The 23,102-nt window shown below is 36.4% G+C and overlaps 1 long non-coding RNA gene across 3 annotated transcripts; it reads left to right on the top strand.

The window, feature by feature from the left end:
* The first annotated feature begins 7,848 nt into the window (after positions 1 to 7,848).
* Positions 7,849 to 15,231, top strand: LOC125146151. Of its 3 annotated transcripts, none has more exons than XR_007144618.1 (5): positions 7,849 to 7,899; positions 9,759 to 10,009; positions 10,118 to 13,011; positions 14,555 to 14,674; positions 15,203 to 15,231. It is a non-coding gene; the product is annotated as an uncharacterized LOC125146151 (long non-coding RNA). The 3 variants fall into 3 exon arrangements; XR_007144619.1 differs by lacking the exon at positions 7,849 to 7,899 and having other exon boundaries at positions 8,046 to 10,009; positions 10,118 to 11,339; positions 11,462 to 13,011; XR_007144617.1 differs by lacking the exon at positions 7,849 to 7,899 and having other exon boundaries at positions 8,046 to 10,009.
* Positions 15,232 to 23,102: the final 7,871 nt, after the last annotated feature.

Below are 23,102 nucleotides of genomic sequence, written 5' to 3'. Positions count from 1 at the left end.
TCCTGTTTGTTAGTGTTTACCCATATTTTAGAATAGTTCGAAGTGATATCAAAGATACATCAGCTTTAACCCAGTTTTTCAGCTGAGTATGATGCCTATTGTGGTTTTCTACAAGCAGTCTTGCAATAGATCAAAGGTGTGACTGTCTCAGTGGGGAAAGTTTGCTGTTACTTATATGTCTGAAAATATATACTTTAATGTCTGAGAAGAATAATATAGAATATAATTTTCAGACGTGTTAGAGTGGATACTTTACAGACATCATATCCTTTACACACATATAGCCAACCAAAGCCCATGTGGCATGGCAGTGTATAGGACATACAGTATAGGTTTAAGCCTTCTAATCCTAAGTATGTTAATTAAGAATCAAGATGCTTATCTTTCAACCAAAAAAAAAAAAAAAAAAAAAAAAAGAACTGTGCACTATGACTTTAGATACTATCAATTCTAATTCTCGCAATAATCTTTTTAAAAGAAAAAATATATAAATTACTTGACATTATTCTGTAGTCAATATTCTAAGTATGTTAAGCCTACAGTAAGTATGTTAAGAATCAAGATGCTTATCTTTCAACCAGTCAAAAAAAAAATTAACTATGCACTATGAACTTAGATACTAAAAATTATATTTCTCGCAATAATCTTTTTAAAAGAAAAAATATATAAATTACTTGACAATATTCTGTACTATAGTCAATATTCTGTACACTTTTGCTTTGATCAATGAATGTGAGAGCTTAATGATGCTACAGTTATCAGCTGGACTGATTACAATTACAGCCTAGGCTACATAATCTTCAAACAGATGTATTTAACCTGTACTGGGCATATTTCCACACAGAAAGTAACTTGTACTCAAGATCAACCCATCAAGAGGCACACTACCCACCATGCCACCCTGACACCCAGAGACCATGTTGCTATGGCATGTGATGTCACATTCGTGTTTTAAATGCTCAGGACTATCAACTGGCTTTTTTTTAATCTATATATTTTTCATTATATCTTTGTAACATTTTCATATCAGAGCAAAAATGCTAGCAAAACCCACATGAGTGTGTTCTTTGGAGATTTTTTGATCACAGTGTGGAGAAAAAGATGACTGTCACTGACACTGATGTCAAACTAGTTGTTGACACATCAGATGCTGTAAAATAAAGTACATGTGGTCATAAACACATGCCTAATTGCAAAGTGCCAAATGTCAGGATGACTCTGTAGGAAAGTTTAAGGAGACCGCAAAGTTTACACGACCACAGACACCGGTAGAAATCTGTTGAGCACAACTGTTGAGTAACATATTAAAATTGATGCCAATGATAATTAGACAATGATTCACCTGGTAAAGCAAAAGAAATACTAAACAGGAAACCACACAACCGCTACACATAAAAAAGATGAAATCTACAAGTGCAGCAGGTCTTTGCAAAGACAATTAAAGTAGTGATTAATAGGAAACAAATGGAAGCAGGTGTTCAGGTCCTGTGTCACTTCTACAGAAACCGATTTCAAGTTTATTTAGTGAAGAAATGTGTATGTCGAATGTCATACTAGTGACATATTCATTATTTTACACAAAATAACTAAAATATCGGGTTGCACACTAGCACTATGAGGTACATTATTTTAAAGATCCAAAAATACTCACCAAATTGTGTAAAGACCAAGGTATAAAATTAGATTAGATTAGTTTAGGTTAGGTTAGGTTAGATTAGCGTAGATTAGATTAAAATGTATTGTCATTGTACATTAGTACAAGGCATCGAAATGCAGAACAAACATATACAAATAGAATGTAGAATGTATATACATATACATATACATATATATATATATATATATATATATATATATATATATATATATATATATATATATGTATGTATATATATTCTACATTCTATATACACTCTTTATATTCATACATATATAAAATATATATACAGTATGAACATACACACATATACATATAAGATTATATGGGATAAATATACATTATATATTCATACATACATAACATATAGTGATAAAACAGTACACTTCCCTAATGGGGAATCAAACCCGGGCTGCGGGGGTAAGAGCGCCGAATGCTAGCCAGTAAAGATTTTCTGACAATTTCCAAGAATAACCGTCCAGTCAGGCCTTGAGAGTTTTTTTAAGGAAACAGGTCCGGAACATTTGAGATACATAGACCAACGGAAGATTATAAAAATTAACAACCGAAGAAAATAGGATAAAGATAAAAAATAAATAGGCTGAAACATAAAAAATGTAATAAACCTTTGATTTATGAGACAGACTCTAAAGGCTTGCTATTCACTTTGTTTTTCAGTCCCAGGAATAAGAGTGCACTGGCGCACCAGTGACCTTCATGCAAGTGCAGCCCCTATTGCTGCTCTCGACTGGTGTCAGAAAGACCGTTATTTATGCCTTAAGCATGACTCTAACCATAACCACCTACCAAATTGACTGTTACTCTACAGCTTGGAACATTGCACATGCTGCTGTCTCTGTTGGACATTATTGTATTTGTTGTTGTCTTCCTGGCTGTTAAGATAATCCAGTGGTTAGAAGATCAGAAAACAACAATTATAGAAATTTAGAAAATGACTAACCTTTTAGTTGTTTTTTTTTTTTAATTTGGAGAATGAGAGTTGAAATAAAAAGCAAGTCTAGATTTTGTATTTTTTAGCAGCAACTTTACACAGATTGTGCTTAATAAAGGAACATAACCTTATTAAGTACTAAATAATTAGCATATTTTAACACTTTTGAATTATTATTTAAATGATTCAAATGCTTTAATGAATTAATGCAATAATACTGGCATGGAATGTTTTTGAGTATGCTAAGTGCTTAAGTCTACTTATTTTTTATTTTTTTAAATTAATTTAAACAATAAATAAGTAGTGAAAAATTATTAATTAATTTATTCATTCAACTTAGTAACCACTTATCCTGGCCAAAGTCATGAACACAGTGGATACACAAGCAAACACACATACTCATTCACACCTAGCTGCTATTAAGAAGAATAACTGCACCACTGTGCCACTAGTGGCAAATAAATATTTAGAAAAAAAATCTGCTTGTCAATCTATGTTTATAGAGCAAATGCAATTGGATAAAGTATCTTAGCTATTCAAGCCAATGACTGCAAGTGCACTAAAGGAAAGTATTTATCATTCAGAGAGAGAAGGGATGAGAACTCGGCATTATGAATGCAAGCTTTCATGCTGTGGTGCTATACGTGACACGAGATGCAGCAGACTGTTGCGAACTGAAGAAATGTGTTAAAGTGCACAGCATCTCAGCCTCTCCCCTCAATCATGAAACTCACATAAACCTTAGAAAACGATTGGCACCACAAAAAGGTATTAGACGTGCCAATGGAGGTCGTGTCTTCCTCTGCAAACCCACTTGTTTTCTTTGTCATGATCAATGCTTGAGTGGTATTTGGTCTGATGATGTGATGTGTGGAGCAAATAGCATAGACAGGTGGGAGAAACTGGCACCCACTGCAAAATTAGAAACAGAAATGGGGTAAGTATGGTGTTGAGATTGAGCTGATTAAGGAAAATCGGGAACGATATAAAAGCGGATGTTTGCTTAAAAATAGAGATAGATCTATTTCCTAAGCAGGTGGAGAAAAGGTTAGGAGGAGGTATTTAAATACCACAGGTTTAAAGCTTGAAACACTGGAGATAGCATTAATTTGCAGCATGTACTGTACGTAGCTTTGGGTTTTGCCAGGTATTGGGGATAAAATGCGTATGAGGGAGGACAGGACAGCTGCTGAGGACTGACTAATAAAACATTAATACAGCCAGTGTGAAGGGAACATCTCATATCTCTGTACAAGTGTCCTGCTGTTCCTCGGCTGGTGAACTAACAGATTTACAGAGATGCCTAGGAAAGGAAAGTGGTGTGTAGATAGAGGAACTGTGATTTAATGAGACTGCTCTGTGGGTGTGGGTATGTTTCAGGGAGAAAGAGAGAAAGGGAGAGAGAGAGAGAGAGAGAGAGAGAGAGAGAGAGAGAGAGAGAGAGAGAGAGAGAGAGAGAGAGAGAGAGAGAGACTTTGCATTGTATGGCTACATGTGTACATGTCTCATATATGAATACAAGAAACATCTCCACTATGCACAGATTGGCACATCAATCATCAGCTTCTTTTTGCACTTTGCAAGCATGAACACAAGCAAGAGTAGTTTCCTGTTTACATCAAAAAGTGTTTGTTCATTAATCTTCAGTAACTGATTTATCCTGGTCAGAGCCTACACCGGGACATGAGTCCATCGCAGTACATCATTAACATACACATTCACACCAAAGGGCAAATTAAATAGGCAATAAACTAGCCAGAGTGTTTGTGGAGGGTGGGATAGAAAAAATTATTTTTAAAGTTACTGTATACGTATGTGACTATATCTATATCTCTAGATAACAGCTACTGATTACTGGGGCATGACATTTGCTTCACTCCTCTAGGGTTGGACACTTGGATCTAGCCTCAGCTCTGTGTGTGGAGGTTTAATGTTCTCCCTGTGATTTAGGGGTTTCCTCCCCAGTCCAAAAACATGCATTGTAGCCTGAATGGCATTTCTTATTTGCCTAAAACGATTGTGTGCATAATTGTGCACTGCAATGAGTTGACAACCTGCCCAAGGTGCTCATATTTCCCAGGGATAGGTCCATATTCCCCAGGACCGTGTGTAGGATGATCTGAAAATGGATAGATATTTGGAAAGATTAGTATTTATTTTTTTTCTGTACCACACACACACACACACACACACACACACACACACACACACACACACACACACACACACACACACACAAAAGGGCAATAGAAATTCACTGGTTAAAATGTTGGACTATTGATTAGAAAGTTGTGGGATCTAATCCCAGAATCACCAAGTTACTACTGCTGGGCTCCTGTGCAAGGCCTTTAACCATCAACTGCTTAGATGTATAAAAAAAAGATCATATAATAATCGTAGTGCACTCTACTGTCTGAACTTTCACATCTCTTCACAGTTTAAGACATGTCTGGAGTACTCTGACTGCTTTTAAGGATAAAAGCTTGTTCTTCAAGATCCTAAGACATACGAATCGGAGCCAATGTGTGTGTGTGAGTGTGTGTGTGAGTGTGTGTGTGTGTGTGTGTGTGTGTGATTTTCATTTAGGACCAAAATTTAAGGCTAAGCATCTTTATACACACCAACCCTGATCAATTAAAGACTGTCTGTATTTCTGTATTCAAACACCCCAGCCACAGCAGTAATTTTCCACTGAGGCTGTAGGTGTTACATGTTAGCAGTTTCGCTTGCATGATTATGAGGCTTATTCAGCACTGTGCAGGGTATAGTTTTTGTATAGGTTATATATTTAATCTGGTCTTCTTTCACTCTCTGTTGCCGGTTGCATAACATGTTGAAATGAGGGTTTTACAAAATGTGCACGAACAGTAATTTGTTCTAAAAACAGCCCCATATATTAGCATATCAACTTAAAATTCAGTCTAATTTTTAAGCTCTAATTCGGCTGTGAATTGTCCATAGATAATTACAGCCATGATTGTGAGTGTGATGTTGCTTTATACAACAGGTGTATACATAAGAAATGTACTACATGTGGCACAATAATTTATTTATATGCATGGTGGTTTACTGATTAGCATATTTGCCTCATACCTTTGGGGCAGGGGGTTGGATTCCCATCTCCACCCCTGTGTGAAGTTTGCATGTTCTCCCTGTGCCTTGGAGGTTTCCTCTAGGTTCTCCAGATTCCTCTCCCAGTCAAAAGACTTGCAATCTATGTTGATAGACATCTATAAATTGTCCATTGGGTGTGTGTGTGTATGTGTGTGTGTGATTCTCCCTGTGGTGGGTTGCTACCCCATCCAGGGTCTACCCAGCTTATTCCCCAGTCACTAGGATAGACTCCAGGGTCACACACACACAATAATTTGTACACTACAGAAAATACACAGATGCCAATCACTATATATCACATGTCTTTAGACTGGGGGAGGAAAGCAGAATACACACACTACAGGAAGAACATGCAGACTCTGTGTACACAGGGCAACAATGAATCAGTTGGTGTGTTTGTGTGCCATCTACTGTTAAATGTGATTGAATGCAAGAAAAATACTCCCTCGTGTAAGACATTCAGGCAAAATAAATTAGATTTTTTTAAAAATAATTTAAAGCAATTATTAATGTAAGAAAAGAAAAGAAAAGAAAAGATAAGAAAAGAAGTGTACTATGTAAATCTATAGTGCTCAATTCGGAGTCCATTATTTCTTTAAATATAGATACACCGGTGGAAATAAAAACCTACAGACTGCAAAGCGATGTTTATTAATTACTTCTTATAGTCATTACCCTATTAGGCCACAATTAAATTAAATTAATCCAAGCCTCAATCCAGACTGCTGTTTTCATTCCAATAATACATTTGAACTAAAAGCTTTGTAAGTGACAGCATCACAATGCAGCGTCACACTTCTGAATTTGCGTCTTCTTTGTATAGTCAACTTCACATTTGCAAATACAATTTTTGCTCAGGCTTACATGACTCCTGTCCATGTAAATGTAGATTGAACGTATTTTAAGGTGAATTATGATGCTTAATGAATGAGTGAGTGTGTAAATGTAAGTAAACTAATACACCTTCGAGTGAGCGAGCAGTAAATACACTAATTAAGTAGATGAATAAATGAGTAATATACACAAAGATGTGCAAATATTAAAATAAGAAAGTAAATAAATAAACTGGATACGATGGTAAGTAAATATATATGTAAGTAATTGAGAAACATAAGTAGGTAAAAAATACAATACATGTTACGTGCCAAAAGGAGATAAGAAAATAAGGAAGGAAGGAATTAACTAATAGTGTCAGGGAACACGGGTGTCTTAACCCCTTTTGCAGGTTTTTCGCCTACATGACCTACCCAACAAAAAGTGGTACAGCTCCCACATACTTTGACACACAGGGATGAGCCTGGTCTCATTGGAAAGAAGAGATTCTATAGTTTCAGATACAAGATTGATTCTAGGCCTTACTGGCACAAAGTTACAGAGGCTAGAATGGAAGTTTTTCATTTCCGCCTGGGTTGTTTACCTGATAAACTGATTAATCTTATTTTTCTGGAACATGTTAGGGACCAAATAACAACTGAGGGTCATAGCCACATGTCTTGGCTTTCACCAAAAAAAATTTTAATACTTTAATGTATAACTTTGAATAAAAAGACTGCATGTTCAGTTTAAAAGGCCTAAAACAAGCAGAGACTCTCTGTTTACTACTCTGGTGTGAAAACAGGCCTGTAACCTGACACCCTGAGCTGTGAGAGGGACAAAAGGTCAAGGATTACGCAAGAATTCTTCTGCGCAGCTTTTTCACGCAGATCCAGGCAGCAGAGAGGGGGGTTGCAGCATATCGTTGGAATCGTCTCCTTATTGGCTAAAGAGCTGTAGAGGTCCCGGCCTATTTCATTGCTATTGGAAGGAGTAATTGTCAGTCAAAGGCGGGTTCCCAAAAATGATGTCATGACATCATTGGCTTCCCAGCCGTCTATCTCTGCCATACAAGCACCGATTGGCTCAAGTGAGGGCTTGTTTGATTCGTTAGGCCCTGGGCTATAAATATGACGTAAATTTAGAATTTTTGAATACCCCAATGAGAAGTTAGAGCGGGAAAACCAGATGATGGCGCACTACTGTTTCCAGTTTTCGGAACACAAACGGAATATTTGCGGCGTGACCAAAGCGTTTTGGATTAAAAGGCTTACAGATTCCAGTTCCTTGGACCTGTGTGGATTTTTGTGGAATATTTGTTTTGGAATATATTACCCCATTGAAGAAAGAGATGCGTCTAAAGGTAAGGGAAAAACCGGTCTAGCGCCACCTAGGTCAGTTTTCTCCAAAATTATTTTCTAATAGTATGAAGGCTGTGAATCATTATGCTTTGTGTGTGGGCTTAAAAAAATCTTGAGAGTATAAACTTTACTAGGTAAATAGGTTTTTTCGTGTTTTTAGAGGATTTGATGCTTTAAAGATGAAATGAAGCTTGTTTCTGGGTCATCCCCTAGTGGTCACTTTGACTTCCGCGCCGTATGAAGGGATAACAAAAGTGGCTTTATTTAGGGAAAAATTTACCAAGGCTAGAAACATTGGGAACACAGAAACAGGAAAACTGACACAGATACTGTAGTCTGTCTGTTTTTGTCCTGTTTCTGTCTGCTGTCTTGCCCTGCTGTTAATTGTTTGCTCCGCCCACTCATTTGTCACCATGGACACTAATTGCTCTCAATCCTTTCCTCCAGATGTGTTGTTCTCCGATTTGTGATTGGTTCCTGTTTGCTATATCTACTGTTTGTTCACTTACCTGGTGTTAGTCGTTGTTGGTATGTTGTGTGTTTCTGTTTGTTCCCATTGCCTTTTCGTTCTGCCTTGTGTCGCCTGCCTGACTGTTTTTCTGTTTCGTGTGTTGGCCGATTAAAAACTGCATTTGGATCCTCACTCGCCTTTGTCCCGCCATGACAGATACAAAAATGACAGCAACCAAGAGACACAAGACAACTGGTATAAATAAAGGGATCAATCATTTGAAACACAAGGAACAGGGGATTAAGGATAGAGCAAGGCAAACTGGTGATACACAAGACAAAAGCACATGGCACACGACAAAACGTCCCCCTAGTGTTCAGACAGGGAAGTCCAAGCTGTTCCTGACAAATAAATAGAGAAGATAAGTAAATAAAGATGTAAGGAATTAAGTAAGAAGAGTGAAAGTAGGTAAGAAGAAAGTAATTAAATGAATGAGCAAATGTCACAGCTCTCAATTTTTTTTCATAAATCACCATCTCTACATGTATGGCAGACTTTCCATTCCACTGTCTGTTGAATTCCAACACTGACGCACCTTATTCTGCTTAATGAAGTAAAAAAAAAAATTAGGTGATCACCTGAACCAGCTCTTGGTTAATGAGGAAAAGTATAAAAAGTACCTCAAATTAATTGGAGTAAAATATCTACTGACCATGCCAGAAGAATCGAAAAGAGAAGTTTTGAGCACTGAAAAGGGTTCAATTCTGGTTTTACTGGCAGAGGGATACAGTGAGTGTCAGGTTTCTTCCATCCTTAAAATTTAAGACCGAGGTTTATAAGAATAAGGTTAAGCTGCAATAGAGACAACAAAGCTACAGACTGGCAGAGGGCAAAAATGGCCGTTGCCCGGGATGACTGCCAAATCATTTTGAATGTCACTTGAACAACTGTAGGATGACATCAAGTGACCTACAAAAAGAATGGCAGATGGGGTGATGTGCATGGAGAGGATGGTTCAAAACAGGCTCCTAGTAGCAGGGCTGAAGTCATGTAAAGCTTGAAAAGCCCTTCATTCATGAGAAGCAAAGAAGAGCCAAGCCAAGGTTTGCAAAAGACCATAAGGATTGAAATGTAGAGAACTGTAATAAGCTCATCTTCCCTAATGAGTCAATTTTCAGTTTTGCCCAACACCTGGTCATTTAATGGTAGACCTGGAGAGGCCTACTGTACAAGCCACAGTGTCTCGTGCCCAGTGTAAAATTTAGTTGAGAATCAGTGATAGCAGTGGTTCAGCAAGGCTGGAATCTTTGTGACTGGCACATGATTCAAGCCTGAAAAGTTTGTCCTGGAAAAAACATTGTTCCTTCTGCTATGACAATGTTCTTCAACTCTGAGTACTGTTTTTTCCAGCATGACAATGCTTCATGCCACACAGACAGGTCAATCAAGGTGTGGATGGAGGACCTTCACATCAAGACTCAGTAATGTGCAGCCCAGTCTCCAGACCTGAACCCCACTGAAAACCTCTGGAATGTGATCACGAGGAAGATGAATGGTCACAAGTCACCAAAAGCTGAGCTGCTTTAATTTTTGTACCAGGAGTAGCAGTCACCCAACAATTGCGTGAAAGCTTGGTGGAGAACATGCCAAGATGCATGAAAGTAAAAACATTAGTATTGTGTTTGAAAATGATAGAAATAAATCAATTATTTTGTATTATTTGAGGTCTGTAAAAACAATGGATCTTTTTTTTTTATATATTTGAATAGATCCAGCCTCTTCATTTTCCCCAGAGTTGTATGTAACACCCTCGGGCACCTGTAGATGGAGGTGCAGACCTCCTCCTAGTATCATTGGGATCACATGAGGACTATATCATCTATCTACCCACTCAGCTGCCCTTTTACTAACTATTGTTATTATTTGTATTTTTTTTAATTCAGAAATCCTAAACCACAAAAGAAGTCTTTCTCACATCTGAAACCTTTAAGGAACATCTGTACTTCAGATCATAATAAAGCTCTGACACCAGGGACTCCTTGTAAAAATACTAAATGCACAAATGTCTCTTCATAGAATACTACAAAAATTACATGGTTAAATTTGTTTATGTGGAGCATATGCCATACCAGGATCTGTGTAAGCTGTTACTATAGAAACAATATAATTAGAGCAAAGATTGAAATTTGGCATTTTTTTTTTTTACTTGGATGGAGATGTGCTAAATGTTTAGCTAAAAAATAACACGCTCATTTAAAAAGATCTACATTATTTTTCTGAGAAATCTGATCAGAGTCAGAGAGCCACACTTGATGTTTAATTAACCTTATCACTCAGATCTGACTTGGGTGGAAGATTTTGAAGGGAATTTTCAAGGGAATCTCTCATTGTGAGCTTGGGCTGCTCGGGTTTGATACAGTATGTGTGTCTACAGCATGGGTGACCGAGTGTGTACACCAATTCACATTGAAAGTGGCTGAGGCTTTTTTTAGTTGCTAATGTTTCAGTCCACACTAATTCAGTGAAGCATGCAACACGCATCTGTTGAACTACAAACTGCGTACGTGGCTGAAATATAAAGTTCCATTGAAAAAACAGATATTTAAGTAGTTTTCTTATATAAAAGATAAAGTGTTTGCTCTGTAAATCACTTATAGAAAGAATGTATCTTCTTAAATCCTAAATTTAGTATTTAAAAAAAAATAAAGTATTATTTGCTAACTTATTGTTTTGGTTTGTAATTATGTAATTATTTTTTAGGCTTCATCTTAAAACCAAACATTTGGTCTGACAGATGAAAAGGACATTTTAAAGACAGGACTGACAAACAACTGAATAAACTGCCTGTTTGACGTCCTTGATGGAGTGCTGCTTTTAGTAACGCAGATGTCCATCGTCTGGCAACAACGCACATCAAGAACTCAAATTCTGTTTTGTATTCATCAGTTTGCAATTGAAATCAAAAAGTGGAGACCACTGGAAGTCATGGAGGTACACTTTTTTTTTTAAAAAAATTACAAAAGTTACAGCAGTGACATATATACTTGTTCATCATTTTAAATCTTTCCAAAAGTTCATCTGACTAATCATCTTGATTTATTATTTATCACCAGACTGTATCCACGATCACATGAAACTGCACTAGAATTAGTGAGACACTACATAGACATATTTAGAAGGAAAATGAACTAAAACACATCACAGCCTAATTGTTTTTAACATCTAATGCATCAATAATGTGAGCATGCCACAAACAGTCTGGTTACAGTTTATTACAGTCTGGTTTGGTTCAGCCACCAAATCAGACATATGTAGGCTGCAATGGACTGTTAAAACAGCTGAGAGGATTACTGGTGTGCTCCTGCCCAATCTCCAGGACTTGTATAACTGCAGGGTAAAGACACGGGTAGGTAACATGATCAAAGTCACCTCCCACCTTGGACACAGTCTGTTTGCACCTCTGCCATCAGGCAGATGCTATAGATCACTACGCACTAAAACATCTAGGTACAAGAGCAGTTTCTTTTCACAGGCCATATCCATTTTGAACAGCGAGCACATCCATTACCTATCCTTTCCTTTAAAGTGCAATATTCTACAATGCAATGTCTTTTACTTGCTAGGCACATATGTAAAGAGCTCTACTTTACTTTTGTATGTTATTAAAATGTTTAGCTTTTTACCCATTTTAGTCTACATTTTTACCTCTGTTTTTGTGTTTGTATACACTGTTTAGTAGAACTCCTGTAACCACAACCACATTTTCTTGAGTGTGTGCATACTTGGCAAATAAAGCTGATTCTGATTCCTAAATATACAATATAACATTTCATTCAGCCCTCGATAATACTAAACCACAGGTGTCACAACAGTTTAGCAGACTTTTAGACCGTTTGTGTTTACGTATTAGTCATGGTCATGTCCTGGCTGTTCACAAGTAGTTGTGAGATTCTTGATTTTGGTGAGTGGAAAGAGTTGCCAGATCTGAATGACGGAAGGACCAATGAGAACCAGCCCTAAACCAATCCAATAACCAATACCCCCCAAAAAAATCATGACTCGTGAGGTGTAATATTTAGCAGTATAATTAATTTACATTTCCAGCATTTAGCAGACACTCTTATCCAGCGCAACATAAATTTGATCTCATTTTATAAAACTGGGCAACTGAGGGTTAAGGGCCTTGCTCAGGTGCCCAACAGTGGCAGCCTGGTGTATGTGGGAATCAAACTTGATTGGCAGTCCAACACCTTAACCTCTAAGCTATCACATCCCTCGGTCAATTCTATCATTCAATTTTAACAATGTTTTTAAAAACAAATTTATCATTTAATCACCAGCCCAGAAATCTCATCTCTCACTGTACTAGTTTGGAGGAGGAACATGTGCACCTGCCTGGCATTTGGGAAGACAGATATGATTGGCTTAAAACAATGTGGGTGTGGCTACAAACGTGACGTTTAGTGTTTACATCGTCGTGGCTGTTCACTTACTCAACAGTGGACAGTTTCAGTGATTACATGCTTGTGCAAGCACTTCAGCTGCAGTGCAAAAGGAACAGGGGAGACACGAAGAATATCTCTAATCAGTTTGCTCCAGTTATAATCTGTGTTTCTTTAAAACATCCAAGTGGGAGATGGAGTTCTCTCTGATCCCAGCACAGGTGAGAGCACCTGCTATACTGTTTCTGCCACTTTAATTAATTAATTAATTAATTAATTAATTAATTAATTAATTAATTAATTAATTAATTAATTAATTAATTAATTAATTAATTAATTAATTAATTAACTTTATTATGGATTATAACATTTAAAGGTGTAAAAGTAATTAAAAACTGTCTTACTTGTAGAATATATGTAAAATATGATCAATTATAAAGTTTAAATTTACAAAACTGGTGTCCTGTGCGGAGAGGTAGGTTATGTGTGGATGTTCCTGCTGTCAGTCATTTTACAGACAGTTTACAGGCTACCTTCAATCCTGTGGGCGGGTCATATGGTTTCCAGAGATGCTTCGTATTCTTCTTCTTTCTAAAGCCTCTTAGTTGCTTTCAGCAATGTTTTTGCAATGGGGTCCTAATGTTTCTTATATATTAGGGATTGTTTATGGGTGGAATCCTGGGGAAATGTACAGGGCATTCAAAACTATCCATAGGTAAAGAAAATTAATTTTTTTTCACAAAACATCCTCTACATGATTTTCATTTCTTTGTAAACACACAGTCATCTCAGTGATCTGTGTTGTTCCCATTGTAACCTTACATCCCAAACCATGAAAATGAGTTTTAATACATTCTTCTTTAAGAAGATAAAGGATAAAAAAATCCAATACATATATATGTATTTATATATAATTTTTTTTTCCAGATGGAATGATGAGCAACAACATTAGTGAATTTCTCCATAATATTAAACAATTTGTGAGAGCATTTTGTAGCCACAAATTGCAATGGAATAAACTCTCACATATCTGCTCAGATGGTCAGAATTAAGAATCCCTTGTTTTGCTCACATGTATCCATTTTCATTTAACAAACATTCAGCCACTTCCCTCAAAGTCTGTCTAATTGACAAGAAAAAACTTAGTCTTTTTGTGTCCTTTACTGTGTTGCTGTCAGTGCTGAGAGAGTGATGAGTGTGTCTGTGTGTGATGAATGAAACCTCTCACAGTGGGGAAGGCAGAGTCGTTCAGGTAGAGAGCAACAGGGAAGTGAATTGGACCATGCTGTTCAGAGCGCACCTGCTCAAGCAGACTGGTGTCACCATATGTTAGACCCAGACGGGAGCTATCAGACATTTGCATGATGAATGGGAATACATAAGGCGTAAACCAAGTTAGTTTTTCCGGTCTGTAACCCGTTTGATGGCTGACTTTCAAAGTCTTTAGCCTCCTGGTGAAGGATGTTGGACTTATTATTATGAATGATGACATTGCATTAACCGAAGGCATTCAAGCCCTACAGTGAGCAATTTGCTGTACGCAGTAGTACAGGATACTCTGCAGGTGTGTGTGTGTGCACGTGTGTGTGAAGCCGTTTTAACCTTGTAGTTATTAACATTATTAAAAAATCAATACAATTTTATATAACAACACATTTATCTATTATATTTATTCTTATATAATTATTTATTTTATTGTATTTATATATATCGTATTTATTTATATTCATTATATTTATTCATAATCGATTATTTTCCGTACAGGTTCCAGTGAATGTCCTATTGCTATGGAAATTCTATTGTATCAGAATGAATGCATGGATAAATTAGAAATCGTCTGATTTCAAAACTGCTAGGTAAAAGGTAGGAAAAATAAAAATAAAGGTAAGTTACTGAAAAGGATGGATGGATAAATAAATAAACCCGCTTTTTGTCCAGTCAGCTTTGAGAATTTAACAGAATTCAAAATAAAAAGTTGTTTTTTAGATCCTGGATTTATATATAATATGTATATGTATGTATGTCTAAGTTTTTTTTTCCCCCCTGATAGCCTTTGATAAAAGAATAATGTATTAAAATCATTCTCATGGTTTGGGATGTAAGGTTTGGATGTTATATTATATATTACTATTAATAGACCATAACATTAATAATCTAGCATTAACCATTCTTAGTGTTAACATTACAATATAATTGAGGTTTTAGTCACTAGTTGCTGCTTCCTGGTTACTGTCTCTTTAAGCCATTGTATGTGCAGATATTGAGGCATGAAACCTGATAGTATACATTCACAAATATGGATATTATAACAATTATTTGTATGCTAAGTTCCACAATAGGGCTAAATCATTCACTTTGTGTTTGGAAATTGCTTTGATTTTATATTTATATTCACATTTTTTCACATCACAGCATTATCCAGTCACTTTCATGGATTCCCCGTTGAATGGCAATACGTCCCTCCAGACGTCTGTCTTTAACTTAAACGTCAGATTCTCCCGGGATGCCGAGCAGGAGGATGAGGGCAAGTTCTCTAGCGACACCATCTGGCTGTGGTTGGCCATCATTGCAACTGTCTGCAATATTGTGGTCGTGGCAGTGGTGTGTGTCTGTGCCTTTTAGATTCCATAACATGCAAGTACACAGCCTGACTTCCTGATTGTCCCCCTCATTGGCCAAAATGGAGTTTTAGAGTACAACTTGATTAATTTATTAAAAACAGTCCTGGAATATGGGTCAATCCAGTAAATTATATATTTTAGATTAGATTAGAATTAATGATCAAATATTTATTCAGGCAAATTGTTGCATTTGTTGATTGAGTGTGTAATCATCAGAATATGTATATGTGAATGCTCCAGCAATTAGGTTTGTTCAGCAAGAAAAGCTACAGCAGGTCCTATTAGCAGAATAGCAATTATTTCGGATGTTGATTATGGACCCTTCATTTAATAATCCAAATCTCAATCACATAATCAGATTTAGTTTCCTAACCAGTGTATAAAATGGTGACAGTTGTTGCTTGCTCAGATGGGGCTGTAGAGTACAGTCACAGCTGGCTTTAGCTGAAATCACCCAAGCCATTATGTTCCATATCACTGCACAGGACAAGCATCTGTTGATTTTGGATTCTCACATTTTTATTTAAATTTTTATTTAAGGAGTAAAACACGCACAAGCATGCTGTTCAGGAAATAATCCGTTGAGTTGTGCTGTAATGAGGCGCAACATGTACAGTACAGAGTTACTGCATCTCCCCAAAGTTGATTATTTTTGTTGACTGTTTTTTCTTTTTTTTGGCAATGATTACATTTATTGCAAATCAAATGAAAACAACACTCACTTTATTAGTTTAGAGTTAAATTTATGGAACATCAGTAAAGGAAGTTTGTTCCTGTTGTCACTCCTTTTTTCCTTCACTCCTGTATTTCTTTTATACCACAGCAATCAGAGGACCTGTCTCTGTCTCTCTCTCTCTCTCTTAATACGACAAAAATTCAGCTTGCCATGTTAAAACCTGCTAAGCCGCAGGGCTTTCTTTAATAAAAAACATAATTACAGGTTCACCTTTGACTGTTTTTAAAGCACTGACACTGGAGATCCCTTTCAAAAATACAAAATCTAAACGTCTTCTCACAGAAAACTTCACCATGTCAATAATTACACGTTTAAAATAATGTATTTATATTTTACACTTATAATTTTCTCTCGGAGCCGTACAGTTATAAAAAAATGAATCAACACTTTTGACCGATAGGAACAGATTATTCCCTTATAAACAAATAATACTGTTGTTAATTTAAATAAACATTTAGATTGCTTTCATGAATGATTGGCAGCAGTGTAATAAAATTTAAGCTCTAGTGGTATTACAACAAAATTACTTTAGCTTTTACTCCTTTAATTATAAACTAAAGATGTTTTATGCACAAAATCGTTGAAACATATCTCAACAAACATATAATGTATATATTAACTTATAACTGACTTTTATTAAAGTTATATTAAGTTATATTTGTACACTGGAAGATTTTTGTGTTCTGATATCCCGATCAGTCAGGTCATTGTGCCAATTTGATCATATGACTTCTTCGACCAACCGATATCCAAAGCTGACATGATCATTTTGTGATCTTCTGTCTGTCAAAGCAGATAGATGAAAAGAAGTGAAAACCGATTAATAGAAGTAAGCAGTAGTCATTTTGGGTTACTTAAATTATTTTAATAATACAGCAGAATATTTAAACGTAATTACTGTCCAAAGACCAAATTTTGCATGCTTTTATTTCTTATGAAACATACTGTACAGACCCAGGCAATGTTCCCATAACTTAGCTTTACTTACTGTAGTAAAAAAAGGCTTACTAAATGTTGGTTACATTTTATCCCTCTTCTACACATTCTTCAGCTGAAGGGCAGATGGGTTCTGTTATTTTTCTTGGCATGAATTGGTCTTAGCAGTGTTGCCAGAGCACAATTCCAGCCACTGCTTCAGTCTGGCTGTGTGCTTTAATCCACGATCAATGGAGGCATAGGTGTCCATCACTGACACACCCATATACCATGAAATGTGCCTGAAAAGACTGCAATCTAGCCATACAGGTAAGAGTTCTACACCAATCTCTTCTTCTTCACTTATTGTACAGTCGTATACTGCATGTAGAGGTCATTCGGACACTCCGATTCAATTATTAATGTGAAACTGCATCAGAGTGGTGTATTGGTGCTTCTTCCAGCAAAAGGCAGAAGAAACTTTTGTGCTGATGTGAAAATTAAGCTCAGATGAAACCAGTCCTAGATTAGATTAGCTATCAAGATTAGATTTAGTAATATAAGAAATGAAAATAAAATAAAGATTGGTTTAATTTTGATGATGATGATGATACTGAAGAGGAAGAGAAGAAAAAGGAGGAGGAGGTTGTTTGCCTTTGGAGAGCTTTGGAGAGTGAAAATCAAGAGAATAGGAGCTGCCTGTGTGACTTGGCTGTATGCGGGCACAGTTAAAGTGGGACATCACATTGTGTACTGGTGAACATCTCAAAAGTAGCCAAGTTGTTGTTTTTAGTTATATTTTAACATTGGAATGTTGGCACATAAATGTTTTACAATTTAACACGTCGCTCAGGAACAAGACAAAGCTTTCAGTGACATTCTAATCCTCTGTGTTTTCTTTTTTCCAACTCCAACTTTTGTCTGATTGGTCAGGAGGTAAAAAAAGTATTACTGGCTATGTTAACTTGCCCCTAGGTGTGTGTGGGTGTGTAAATGAGTATGTGCCCTTCGATGGACTGGTGTCCCATTCCAGTTATATTTCTGCATCACATTCAATGCTCCTGGTACAAAATCTGGATCCACCACAACCCTGACCAGGATAAAGCTCTTACTGAAGACAAATAAACAAATGAATTTCATTCACTCCACTCAACCGTAGCACAAAAGAGTCTCTTCCACTCAGCCAGTTCCTCTTAGATATTACTTGCATACTGTAGCACATACTGGCAAAACATACACGCGTGTAAAATGACTATCCTTGATATAAAAATATAAAAAATAGCATATTAAACTAGCAGAGAATAAAAATAAAGGCACAAGTTAGGTACAAATAAGCAAGAAATAAATATATCAAATTATATAGGTGTATTTAGGTAGTATATTGATGTAGTAACTGAGTTATATTAAATGATTTGAAACTATGGCAATAGTTCTATGAAGTAAGATCCCCACTAAATTACACTGTATGGTCAAATCCTTGTGGACACTAGACCATCACAATCATATGTGCTAGTTTAGCTTTTCATCTTAGATTTAGTTCCTCTTTGCTGTTGTAATAACCTCTAGTCTTCTAGCTTTCCCCTGAATTTTGGATTGTGGTGGGTTTTTATCCATTCAGCTGCAAGAGCATTAATAATATCAGGCACTTATGTTGGATGAGGAGGTCTGGGGTGCAATCAGCGTTTCAGCTCATCCCAAATGTCTTAAAGTGTGGCTGAAGACAGGGCTCTGTGCAGGACACTCCAGTTCTTATACTCCAACTTTAACAAACTATGTCAATGTGGACCTTGCATTGTTCACATGGACATCGCTATCTGGAATATGTTTGAGCTTAACAACTTCGTTCTAGTGAAAGGGAAGTCTCAATGCTACACCGGACAAAGACATTCTATATCACTTTGTGGGGAAGACCTACATACGGGTGTGATGGTCAGGTAGCAGCATACTTTTGCCCGTGGGTATTTGTTTATCTTGTGACATCACTGATCAACTCTTGAATATGTGTGTGCATATCATGTAGTTAACATGCATTGTGCCTTTTATAATTCTTATCTTTCAGATGGTGAGAAGCTTGCGCATCAAGAAGAGTGGGATCACTAGAACCGATGCCATGACACTCAAGGATTTCTGACACTTAGAAAAAAAAATTATTTCACTTCACGTAATATATTGAAAAAAAAAATCCCTAAAATATGATGGGGGATTTGGTGTTTCGGATTCCAGTAAAAAGATGTCCTTAATTATTTTAGTGTATGTCTATAGTGTTGCCTCAGTATTACTGAGTGTGGGCTATCTTCATAAAACAGGATTTTATAAGAGAAACACATTTTGGAGATAAATAAAGTTTTCTTTCTTTCTTTCAGTAGGATACAGTAAGGCCAATGAGTCAGCAACAAAAAACTTTGAAAGTTACTAACAAACAATTTATTTTATTCTGTATTTTATTGTATTGTATTGTGTATTGTATTTATTTATTTAATTATGTATTTATTATTTTGTGGTAAAGGTGTAAATGGAACAGATATTTGGGATTCGTTGCTGTAGTGGTGAGAACCTGACCTGAATAAGCTTTCAATTTATTTATTTGGGCTCAACATATACTTGAGCTCACATGTGAAAGTTTAAAGAGCATCAGTTCCAGAAATCCACATGGTGTCCAAAGATGCTTACTATTATTCTTCATTCTTAAGCCTTCTTTATAATAAAAAATGGCTTTCAGTAATGTTTTTGGTATGGGGTCCTGATGTTTCCTGTATGTTAGGGATTATTCATGGGTGGGATCCTGAAAAACATCAACAAAACATCCTCTACATGATTGCCAATTCTTTGTAAACACACTGAGTCATCTCTCCAGATTTTGGCTCCAAGTTTCACAAAAGTCTGATGTACGATGTTTGCTGTTAGTCCATCATAACCTTACATCCCAAACCAGTCATGAGAATGATTTTAAATACATTTATTGTTTTTTAAAGTCTATCTGAAAAAGTCTTACCGTGGCACTATAATTTTCTATGGGATCTTGAATTTCCTCCCAGATCTATAAAGCATCTGTCTGTCTGTCTGTCTGTCTGTCTGTCTGTCTGTCTGCAAGCATGCTTAAACAACCTGTAGAGTAGCACCAAAGTGTGTGTGTGTGTGTGTGTGTGTGTGTGTGTGTGTGTGTGTGTATAAAAATATCAGCATGTGCATTTAACTAAGGGATAAAATGTTACACTTAATGCAGCTGGTGAGGGACCACAATTATTCTGATTTAATATGAATTAACTATAGCCAGTATTCCTGTATCAATGTGTATATTATTGTGTTGTTGATGTTTATATGCTGTATTCTTTGGACGATTAATACCTTGGTTAATGTGCATATAGAAAATAAATCTATATATAAAATGATTTGAAAAAATGTATATTCTTTGCATGACGTTTTTAAGGATATTTGTGTGTGATTTTAATTTGAAAACGCTTTATAATGACTACTCATTCAGTAAAAAAACATAAATCATCTTTAATCATAAATATTTATATGTTACAGTTATACAGTACAGCTTTAAGCATATTAATCGTTACAATCAAAACAGTTTATGAAGACATTATTGCTGTATTATTCTTTGGAAATACTGAATATTCTCAGCATTGTGGCAAAAGGTTCTAACCAAATATATGTCATGACACCCGTTTTTACCATGTAAGGTCGGTTTCCACTTATCCATCCCCTAGTCTGATGCAGAGTGATGCAAGACCAAATGCATTCTTTTCTACTGAGTCACCTACAGAACTCGGGTTCTTTTTGGAGTCAGATTAATGATGGAGTGATTAGAGTTTGCGTAATTTTTTTTGCGTTAAAAATTTAAATTCTCAGTTGATTATAGCATCAAAAAAGTGTAATAAGAGAAAAATAGTCAAATACTTAAAAACATTTTTAATAGTCCTCCAACTAAACCAGAAGTAATATATCAAGCCTTCATATCAATAATGATCCTCCTCTGGGAAGTTTTTGTTTGAGCCTCTGCCAAAATTCACATTTTCAGGTTACTGTGTGAAGTATTTGGCCATATAGCCAAGTCATTAAATCACCAATAAGATCAAATTTCCCAGAAGGTCTGCACATGTTAAACAAGTGAGTCACTAGGTTTACTGTATTTCCTCCCACAAATTACCCAGAATAATATCTTCACTCCACAAGGTTATAATAAGTACAACACAACTGCTGAGTTTTTGAACCATGGTTCAAGCTCATTTAATTCTAAGGTTACAATTTGAGAAGAAGTTAATTATGCCATTGTGCATTGGTGGGTCAGGGGCTTGAGCTAGTGGTCAACAATAATTAACTATGAATGAAAGTATCTTCTGGATGATCAGTATGTCTATCTGTTTAAGTGCTCCAAATTCACTATATAACAAAACACTTTTGTGGACAATTGACCATCACACCCAAAAGTGGGCCTTCCTGAAAATTGTGCCACATGGTTTGGAAGTGCACAATTGCATAGGATGCTGTAGTACTTCTTTGAAGAAGAAGAAGAAGAAGAAGATTGGGGGGCATAGAAGCCTTTATTATCGCCACTTACACATTACAGCACAATGGAATTCTTTTTTTCACATACCCCAACTGAGGAGGTTGGGGTCAGAGTGCAGGGGCAGCTACTGTATGATACAGCGCCCCTGGAGCAGGGAGGGTTGAGGGCAGCTTGGCTGTGCTGGACCTACAACCCCGATCCTCCAATCGACAACCCAAAGCCTTAACCAGTTGCGCCACCACTGCTCCATGAAGCACAGAGGTATTGCAGAAACTCGTGTAGCCTACACAAAACCCCCGAATTCATCCCCACATGCTCTACCGATTCATTATAACTGCATAATTGTGAATGCAATATTGTTTTTATACAGCACTTCTTTAAACAAGAATTTAATATTGATAACATATATCTTTATCCAATGTGTCCAAATGTTCTGTGTATTTTTGCTCCACTAGTGAAAATAGATCCTGATAGCAAGTTTATAGCAAGTTTGCTAGCTGAATAGCTAGCTTATGTTAATTTGTATGTTCCCAAAAATTCCCACCCCGTTTTTATTCTGACCAGTTAAGGGGTAACGTGGGTGTATTCTGTGACTCTGCAACAAATACCAACAAACACTGTTTTGACAATACCCTCAAGTTGTGATTATATTCAACCACATCATCAAAGCTTGATTTAGAAATCTCCCACATAAAGCAAATTCTTGTTTTAACTATTATTGTCCCAGACAGATTCAATGAGGACAGCAATGAAACCATGAAACCCGACAGCTGCAAACTAACTAAATTCAGCAACAACAAACAACCAAGGCTACTCAACAAGACACCATAAACCTTGTTTTGAAATTAGCCGCTGTCTGTTGTTTGAAAGTGACTAGGCTATGTCTAAGATCTAGATCTAGCAATTCTGACACCACATGAAGCAAATCCCAAACTTTCTAGTTCTTTTAACTGCATACCAGTGGCACAATATAGTGCTGAGTTTAAGAATGAGTGCAAATAAACTATAGAGAAGTGCAATAACGGTTTCTGGCAAAGACACCTGCTTCCTCATATGATCCTCCCTAATTACTTTCTATTTGAAACATTTGGACAAAACTTCTTTTCTTATCTGATTAATATAATACAGCTTGGGGAATTCACAAAAAAAGGAAGCATCTCAAGGACTTGTAGTAGACTCGTACTCTTAGAGACAATTGATTTGAAAAGTTTGTTTTTAGCTGAACCATGGTTAAAGCTCTTATACAGGCTCTCTGTATGATGACTTGAGAGCCTGTATAAGAGGCTGAGATGCTTCCCTTTAATTCCTTACATCACTGCATATATTTAATAACCAGTGCAATACATAAATGTGGGGCAACTGGCAGATTAAAGCCTTCAGCTTTAAAGCTGTGTCCTCTAAAATCTAATCTTGCTTTCAAGGACCATCAGCCCCATCATTCTGCTATCTATGCTGCCCAAGAAAATGGTCATAGAACTTAAGCATTTTAGCTGAATATTTATCTGGAGGTCTATTTCTGGTTAAAAT

Source organism: Tachysurus fulvidraco, chromosome 13, assembly GCF_022655615.1.
Source record: "Tachysurus fulvidraco isolate hzauxx_2018 chromosome 13, HZAU_PFXX_2.0, whole genome shotgun sequence".
In the NCBI taxonomy this organism is placed as follows: domain Eukaryota; kingdom Metazoa; phylum Chordata; class Actinopteri; order Siluriformes; family Bagridae; genus Tachysurus; species Tachysurus fulvidraco.
The sequence above is the reverse complement of the archived record's forward strand: the minus strand, read 5'-3'. Positions and strand labels throughout refer to the sequence as shown.